This window comes from Setaria italica, chromosome VI, assembly GCF_000263155.2.
Source record: "Setaria italica strain Yugu1 chromosome VI, Setaria_italica_v2.0, whole genome shotgun sequence".
NCBI classification, from domain to species: Eukaryota; Viridiplantae; Streptophyta; class Magnoliopsida; order Poales; family Poaceae; genus Setaria; species Setaria italica.
In genome coordinates, this window is record NC_028455.1 from 18727211 (window position 1) to 18736790 (window position 9580).

The window sequence follows — 9580 nt, forward strand, 5'->3', positions numbered from 1 at the left end:
AGTCATGTGATCCCATCTGATGGAGTTGACTCATGAAGGACAATTGTCAAGCAATTGTTTCATTATCCCACCCATATTTCGGCCATGTCTTATCGAACCTTATATTTGCCCTTCTTCATTTGTTCAGTTATCCCATAGTTCTGCCTTTCCCGCGCCAATACAAGCTCCTGTTTGGTTTATATATATATGTTCACCGTGCAGCTCCATATAACTGATAGCATCATGGCAGTAAGTACTCTTTCTCATCAAAATACTCAGTTTTGTGTCCATACCATGTTAGGCGATCTCTTTGTTCTCAAGTCGGATTGATCTGTAGGGCAATTTTATTGAACCGTCAAACATGGCATACAAAGAAGAAGACCCAAGAGTTGCTACAACAAAGGTTTGCAATGGTTTAAAGAGGAACTGCTCTTGTATTCTCTTCACTTTTCTCCGACCACTGTTCACTGATTGCAGGGAAAGTATTGGGGAATTTTTATCTGCTGGCTTCTGGGGAATGGATGCCTGTTTGGGTTTAACAGCATGCTTATAATATTAGATTACTACATGTACCTCTTCCCGGTATGAATTTGTTCTCTACTTAGTTCATCAAACCGTATCTCTGAACATAAATGGAATTAATAAGTTACCTATAACAGTTGTCTCGTACGATTGCTGAATGCAGAACTACCATCCGGCAAAAGTTATTACTGTGGCCTACCAACCATTTGTTCTCAGTACAACCGCAATATTCACCTATTATGGGGCAAAGATCAATACTAGGTTCCGCATTTTGGCAGGGTACATGCTGTTCTTCTTGAGCTCACTAGCAGTGATCGTTGTAAGCACAACTAAATTGATTGTACCCGCAAAAAAAAGATAATAAATTGATTGTACAGTTTTTAATACTTAAACTATGGTACCATAATTTTCATTAATACTTTGTACCCATCATTGCAGCTAGATGTTGCAACGTCAGGAAGAGGTGGAATTGCACCATTTGTACCTGCATCATTGCTGCTTGTTTTGGTGTTGCCAATGGTCATGTTCAAGGGGGTATGACGGGTGATCTCTCCTTCATGTGCCCAGAATTCATCCAGGTGCTACTTCACAAGATATCTCCTTTTGGAGATATCCTTGAAACACATTAATTTCGACTTGCATTTGTAGAGCTTTCGCTGATATGTTTCATTTTCAGTCCTTTTTTGCTGGAGTAGCTGCATCAGGTGCAATAACCTCTGCATTGAGGTTTATAACACAAGCATCTTTTGAGAATTCCCAGGATGGCCTTCGGAGCTAGTATGTTGCAACAACTATGGATAAGTTTCATATGCATCATTCTCCTGCTTCTGACCGAGTTATGACACATTTTACATGAACACAATAATTTTATGCAATGCTCTTCTTCTCAATGCCATGCTTCTTCGAGCTTCTATGCCTTGTTCTGTATGCTTTTGTCTTCCCTAGGCTGTCCATTGTGATCTTCTATCGTTCAAAAGCAGCTTCTGATGGATCTTTGACGGTTAAAGTGGATCTTGCTGCTGGGGGCATTAAAAGTCCCCCAAACTCATATGTACGTACACACTAAATGACAGCAAGTTTCGAATAACTAATCCATAACAATAACTTTTGCAAGAATTTTTCAGTCTATCGAAGACCCAGCATGTATTGAACGTTTGAGCACCAAGCAATTGCTGCTTCAGAATATAGACTATGCACTTGATTTGTTCCTGATCTACGTAGTGACGATCTCCATCGTCCCAGGGTTTTTAGCTGAAGATACTGGATCACACAGCATGGGCTCTTGGTACTGTAACTGAACTTCTCTAGTTCATTGTATATTGATAGATCATTTCAAATTTTGTGATCTGAATTTAGCAAACTGCAAAAATGCATGCTACTCACATAGTTATACCATTATGCGGATATGGCATCGTCTTGATTGCGTGCAGTAACGCATGAGATCTAATCGCAACATACGTACCCCTGTTCAAACAATTTAAGCTGACGTCTCGGAAGGGGTTATGGCATCACCTACCTCTGCAAATAGTCATTTCTAGGGACAGGTCATGGCATCACCTACCTCTGTAAATGTGTTTCCAGGAACTGGTTGAAATGGCTTTACAGAGGTGGGTTGAAATAAGGGCGGGCACGTTACCTGCTCCTGCAAAATCTATTTATAGCTGTGAAAAGCAGAAGCGGGCAACGCACCCACCCCTAAAAATGTTGTTTTAACCAGTTCTACAAACAGTTTTTTAGCATTGCACCATTGTCACCTTTTTTGCAGTCCAGTCTGAGGCATTGGCTGCCCACTAGGCTGCCTATCTTTACCATTCCGTAGTGGAGGATATGTTGACCTGCTCACCAAGGCATGTGGACTGCTTCGTTATTTATTATGTATATCGACCGCGAGGTGAGAATCTCCACTGATAGCTTACTCGGGCTACCGCCTTGTTAGCTGATGCTGACTTTGACACAAATGCCGTGCATGCCAGGCTCCACTAGCCAAGCATTTGTGCCTTGGCTCGTGCCTCCTCTCCTGTTAAGGATTTTGAAATTTTGCTCTCCTGAGATGAGGTTGATAGATTTTGTTTTTGAGAAATAATGCTAGTCCCGAAGGATCGACCATCCAAATTCCAGATTGATATCTAAACCATCTAACAAAACCTTTATTCACTACTGGAAACACAATATTTACCAAGTGCTGAAAGGTTTGCCGAGTGCAATTCATCGGGCACTCGGCAAACAACCTATTTGCCGAGTGTAGAATAAGAAACACTCGGCAAACCAGCAGAAAACACTTGGCAAAGACTAGGCACTCGGCAAAATACTACCATGTCGACATCCGTTCGGGGGGTATGCCGGCTGTTACCTCTTTGCCGAGTGACACTCGGCAAAGAACTACATTTGCCGAGTGTTTTATGTAGGCACTCGGCAAATCAACAAGTTTGCCGAGTGTTTGACTTGGGCACTCGGCAAATTAAAAAGTTTTTTTTCTCTTCTTCCCTTAAAACGTTTTCTGCTCTCCACATATAACATGTGGTACTCCATGTACAAATTTGGTATATTTCTAAATCTGTTTGCTATATTTAATTAATTTATTGCATTTCAAGGAATTTTTTGGTATAAGTCAAATTTGAACTGCAAGTGATTCAAATAAGAGTAGAAAATTAGTAGAAAAATAATATTTATGTTATTGAGTCTAGTGTGAGGCTTTACCCGGGAAATGAAAAGAAATTTCGAACATCTTGTTCAGGAAACACGACCACGAACGTGTGGCCGAATGGTTTTTAAATTCTAAAAACAGCAAACAAAGTCTGAAAACCATAACATTTGTCATGATGTGATGATATCATACGTGGAGGCTGTAGTAAAAAATTGAGAAGGTTTCGCACAATTTGTCACGTACGATGTTTACAAACCGAAACATCTCCAAAGAAGAATTGTAACGTTGAGATGTATTCGGCAAGATTTGGAGTCAAAGTGACGGTCGAATTGGGGTTTGACTTCAAAATTTTTTGTATAGACAATAGAGAATATAGATTGTTCCATGTAAAATTTTGGTAATTTTTTGGAACCATTTGATAATTTTAATTTATTAAGTGCAATTATAGAATTTTAATTGATATAAATTGAATTTGAGCTATAACGGCATAAAATAATGTAACACTATTTGTAGAAAAATCAAATATATATTGTTGAATGAATTTGACAAGGTATTTTCAAAATATATTGGAATAAATTTAGAAAACACGTAAAGGAAAAGAAGGGAGGGGAATAAAAAAAAAGTTTGCCGAGTGTCCCGATCCGACACTCGGCATACCCGTCTTTGCCGAGTGCCAGATCTGGGGCACTTGGCAAACAGGCTTCATCCCAGTAAAATCGCTGCCTCACCCGCACTCGCAGACACCAAAATTCACACGCACACACGCCACGCCGCCGGCCTCCCGCTCCCGCGCCCCGCCGCCGGCCTCCTGCCATCGGCCCCATGCCCGCGCCCGAGCCGCCAGCCTCCCGCCCCTAGCACGCGGCCCCCGGCGGCTGGCCTCCCAGCCCCCGGCGCCGGCCTCCCGCCGCCGGCCCTGCGCCCGCGACGCGAGCCTCTAGCCTCCCGCACAACCGCCGGCCCCTGCCTCTGGCGCCCGACCCTCGGCGCCCGCCCTCCCACCCCCAGCGCGTGGCCCCCGGTGGCTGGCCTCCCAGCCCCGGCGCCCCGTCCCCGGCAGCTGGCCTCCCGGCCCCCGGTGCCTGGCGCCCCGCCCCCAGCGGCCGCCGGCCTCCTACAGCCGGCGCCACCCCCTGCCCCCTGCGTGACAGGTTAATTACCTGGTGCTTCTGCTTTGCTAATTACCTTGAGTACTTCATCCACCTATGAGAGTAGTAGTCAATAACAAATTAATAGTAGAGGCAATCACTTGTACACAAAATGCACATGAACTTATGCTACCAGTTAAGAAGCAATAGATAGTAAATGCACCTTGAGTACTTCATCCACCTGTGAAATAGCAGTGAGATAATTTGTAAGGAAGAATTACCAATTCCTTGAATTGAACAGAGGGTACTGTGTGAAGTGTGAATTGTCGCACTACTATGTTCTCACAATTGAATTGACACTATTATGTTCATTTGTTGCAGGAGAGGCTATTGCAAAGATCATTCCCCACTATCCTTGACTCGTCACTTTGTAGGACAGCAAGGTGAGGCATCCTACACCCCTCTTTCTATATGATGTGAAACATAGGATGTTCGTATATCACGTAACCATAGCTAGGCGTCTCCCGTTAGAAAGAGATACGGTTGGAAATATGCAGATCTTTGCATATCTATAACCGTATCTGTTTTGAATTGTCCACGTTTTTTGGACAGCCCGAGGATGTGTAGATGGGGTTAGTTTCCATGCTTTACTCTGATCCGAGATAGAGTTTCGGCAGCATCTCCCTGTTGTTCTCCGAATACACAATCTCCCTACCAGGACAAGTATTTGGAGAACAGCGGGGAGGTGCTGCCGAAATTCTATCTCGAATAGGAGTAGAGCACGGAAACTAACCCCATCTACACATCCTCGGGTGGGATTAGGACCTATCTTTACCTATTAGACAGTATAGGAACCTGTAGATGCAATTGATTTTTATATTACTTGTTGATATGTTAGAGGATGGATGACTCTGAGTGGATGTACATGGGCCACTCTAGTCAGAGTTCGTTGACCGATGAATGGATTGAGAAGACCGATGCTTTCTTGGAACTAGCATTTGCAAGGGTTAAAGAAGCGTGTCCCACTTGGTGTCCCTGCAGCATTTGTGCAAACTCACGTCGACAAACAAAGGTGGTCATGGGTAAACATTTTTGCAAGAATGGATTTACGGCAGACTATACCCGGTGGATCTACCATAGTGAATCCGCTCGTGTGAGAGATGAGGTCATGAGATAACACATCGAGGATTATGATGCTGATGCTAGGGTGGGATACATGTTAAATGGCTATCATGAAGCATACTTCGATGAAGGATGTAGGGAGGACGAGCCAGAGGCAACCGCAAAGGCGTATTACAATATGTTGTTTGCGGCATAGCAACCCCTTCACGGGCATACCAAGGTTTCTCAACTGGATGCCATTGCACGCCCAATGGCCGTAAAGTCCCAATTTAGCTGGAGTCGGGAAGTCTTTGATGTTATGCTAACAGTTTTTGGTAGCCTGCTCCCAGATGGTCACATTCTACCAAAGAGCATGTATGAGGCACGTAAACTCCTTCGTGCACTTAAGATGCCATATGAGCGAATACATGCTTGTCCGAAGGGATGCATCTTATTTAGGAAAGAACATGCGGAGTCAAAGTATTGTGTGAAGTGTAAATCCTCTAGGTTCCTGGAGGTAAACTCTGGTGATGGTCAAAAGAGGTAGCTCGCAATCCCCGTGAAGATCCTACGGTACCTTCCATTCATACCGAGGATCCAACGGCTTTATATGACTAAGGAATCCGCAAAACAGATGACATGGCACAAATACGGACGTCGATACAATCCTGAGAAGCTGGTACATCCATGCGATGGTGAAGCATGGACAAAGTTTGATATGATTCATCGTGAGAAAGCTCTAGAGGTTCGTAATGTACGTGTTGCGTTGGCAACAGATGAGTTCAATCCTTATGGAATGGCGGTTTCCCCATACACTTGTTGGCCCATGTTCGTTATCCCCCTCAATCTCCCCCCTAGCGTCCTCTTTCAACGATAGAACATATTCTTGTCGTTGATAATTCCTGAACACCCGAGGAATAATATGAGTGTGTACATGCAGCCTCTGATTGATGATTTGGTTCGTGCTTAGGAGGAAGGGGTATGGACATACGACCGAGCTACAAAGATAAACTTCAAAATGCATGTTTGGTACCAGTACTCCCTGCATGACTTGCCAGTGTATGGGATATTCTGCGGCTGGTGTGTTCACGGGAAGTTCCCATGCCCAGTATGCAAGGCGTCTCTGATGTTCATTTGGTTGATGAAGGGTGGAAAGTTTTCTTTGTTCGACAAACATCGACAATTCCTCTCTCTTGACCATCCATTCAGATGAGACATCAAGAACTTTATGAAAGATGACGTAGTTTAAGACCCTGCACCCCAGATGATGATTGGAAAGCATGTTTGGATAGTGCTCACGGAGTTGAGCAATTTCTTCCGCCAGCTTTGTGCTAAGGAGTTATCTCGTACCGTGGTTGCAGACATGGAAAGAATGGTGCATGTGTTGCTCTATAAGTTGGAGAAGATCTTTCCACCCGGCTTCTTCAATCCGATGCAGCATTTGATTTTGCACCTCCCGTATGAGGCATGAATGGGGGGCCTATGCAGGGTCGTTGGTGCTATTCAATTGAGAGATGTCAAAAGGTTCTTCGAACTACATGTAAAAATAAATGCAAAATTGAAGCATCCATAGTAGAGGCATACATTCTGCAGGAGGTGTCAAACTTCACAACAAAATACTATGCTGACAACCTTCCTAGCATGCATCATCCACCCCCTCATTACAATGCTAGCAAAGATGAATTGAACCTTAGCATTTTTTGAGGGCAACTCAGAAGTGCAAGTGGTGCAACCAGCAAGACCTTGAAACATGAAGAGTGGCACACTATCATGCTATATGTGTTGACCAACCTATTCGAAGTGGAGACGTACATGCTGTAAGTTCTCAAGAAACTTGTTCTCAAGTAGTCACTATTCTGTGTCCAACTCCCTTGTTTCTTGTTGGTCTAGGGAATTTCATCGTCAATTCTGGCGTGAATCAAGGGAACCTACCCTACAAGAAGCTTCAACCCTTCTTAGAGAGGGTGGGGGAAATGGAATGCCCGATTTCATTTCTTGGTTCAAATAGAAGGTATTATCCAATTTGGCTCGTACTTAGTTTGATATTACAAGTTGCTTGTACGTGCGAATAATATAACGAACTACCTTGCTTGAACTTGTAGGGACAAACCGATGCGTCTATGAGTGCCGAGTTGAGACAGGTTGCCGATGGTTGTGCCTATAGGGTCAGGTCATTTACTGGTTATGACGTGAATGGATATCGCTTTCACACAACAAGCCACGAGCAGAGTCGACCCAATCGAAGAACCACAAATACCAGAGTTTTTACGTCAGGCCTTGATGGGGTCGAGTATTACGGAAGAATTGAAGAAATATACGAACTCATGTTTCATGGTTGCAAACCTCTTAATCCTATCATATTCAAATGCCATTGATTTGATCCTGAAGTAGTGAGATGGACCCCTAATCTTGGACTAGTCGAAATTTGACAATCATCCATCTTACCAGGAGAGGATGTCTATATTGTGGCTCAACAGGCCACGCAAGTTTATTATCTCTCATACCCGTGCCAAACCGACGACCGTCTTAAGGATTGGGACGTTGTGTACAAGGTATCGCCACACGGTAAACTACCTGTCCCAAACAATGAAGATTACAACATAGCCCCAACACATATGACGGAGAGTTCTTTCAAGAAGATGGGCTCGAAGGGAGTTTTGAGATAGACTTAACCGAAGCATTGGGTATGGAAGTAGACAATGAACGGGGTGTTGACGAGGACGCTAGAGACAAGGTTCAGAATGTGAAGGACTTAGAATTACTTCAGCGATTACATTTAGGCAATGACGGTGATGACGGCATTCCTCCTTTGGAGCACGGACATGATTATATCGACACGCGTGATAGTGATGATGAGATTTATGATCCACCTAATCCCAATCATGATGATTATTTCTAATACATGTATGATCCATACTAATTAATTAATTATTTGTCATACCATGTTATTTTCTAAGTATGTTTTGTTTATTTTGCATCTCTTTCAATGTATTATTTGTGCTAATTGGTTTACTCTTTTTAATTGCAGGTCATTGAACAATGGTGGGCAGTTTGAGGAAGATAGCGTCGCTTTACGCAAGAGCGACCGGTAGAGGGTCCAATGCAGCTGAAGGGTCTGATGCAGCTGAGGAGTCCGGGAGGGGTCGAGGGAAGGGTGGAGGCAGGGGTCGAGGGAAGGGTGGAGGCAGGACGAGACCACCGTCGCCTATTGTACCTTCATCGTCGTCGTCTAAGTCTGAGGAGGTACCTTCCATGCACGCACCCTCTGATGAGGAGCAGGTACAGGTGGAGGAGGCGGCAGGGGGTTCCGCTTCCTCTAGTTCGTCTCGTGTCTGGTTGCGAGGTCCCTTGACCCTCCCGAGGCGACCGATACCTCTTGAGAGACGCCCGGTGATTCAACCCTCTGGGTCCAAGTAAGTAACTTTAGATGTTACGACTAATTTTCGTTTGATATGTTCAAAATTACAATATAAACTAATAATTTATCTTAATCACTTGGGCAGGACTTGGACGAAGGTCGGTGGGGGTGATCACGGACGCTATGTCAACGGCATCCTTGGTCTTCTGCTCAGGCTACACTTCCCTAGCCTGGCCTGGTGGCTACGTCGATGTCCGTGACGCCCCTGATTGGGATAGCAGGGTATTCGCCAACAAGGCGGAGCGGGTCAAGGTCGAGCTGTGGGTAAGTCTTCCTCGCACTACATTGCTCAATACATTGCATTCATTGGACATTCTAGAAATAATGACTGGATACATTGCGTCTATATGCAGGACTTCTTTAGATGCCAGGAGGGATACGAGGCCAAGGCAAATCGTGTGGCTGACAAAGCCGCCAAGAAACTAGTGAAGGACATGCACTACGAGGCGCGCGTCCAGGCCATCGTCACATACCACGGGGACATCCTTCGAGTGAAGGTCTCTAAAACTGAGGCAAGAACCATGAAGCTGACCCGAGAACAATACTTGCAGGTAAATATAGAACACTCGGATTTATTTTTTCTAAGATTAATTACGCTTAATTTCATCTTCTTATGTCATATACTTGATGACGTAGGTGCCTCCGTGGTGGTGTACCTAGCATCTCCAGTGCTGGGAACGGATGGTGGACAAGTGGTGCGATCCCGAGTGAGAGGAGACTCATAACGCTTGCCGGGAGCGGCGTTTGTTGATGCTAGGTGCACCACACCATCAAGGCAACCTCAGCCTCGAAGAATACGCGGCTACATGGTTACGCGAATTCATTTCT

The 9580-nt window shown here is 44.6% G+C and overlaps 1 pseudogene; it reads left to right on the forward strand.

Annotated features, from left to right (window-relative positions):
* Positions 1-340: 340 nt before the first annotated feature.
* On the forward strand, positions 341-8426 carry LOC101782209 (annotated as a pseudogene).
* Positions 8427-9580: the final 1154 nt, after the last annotated feature.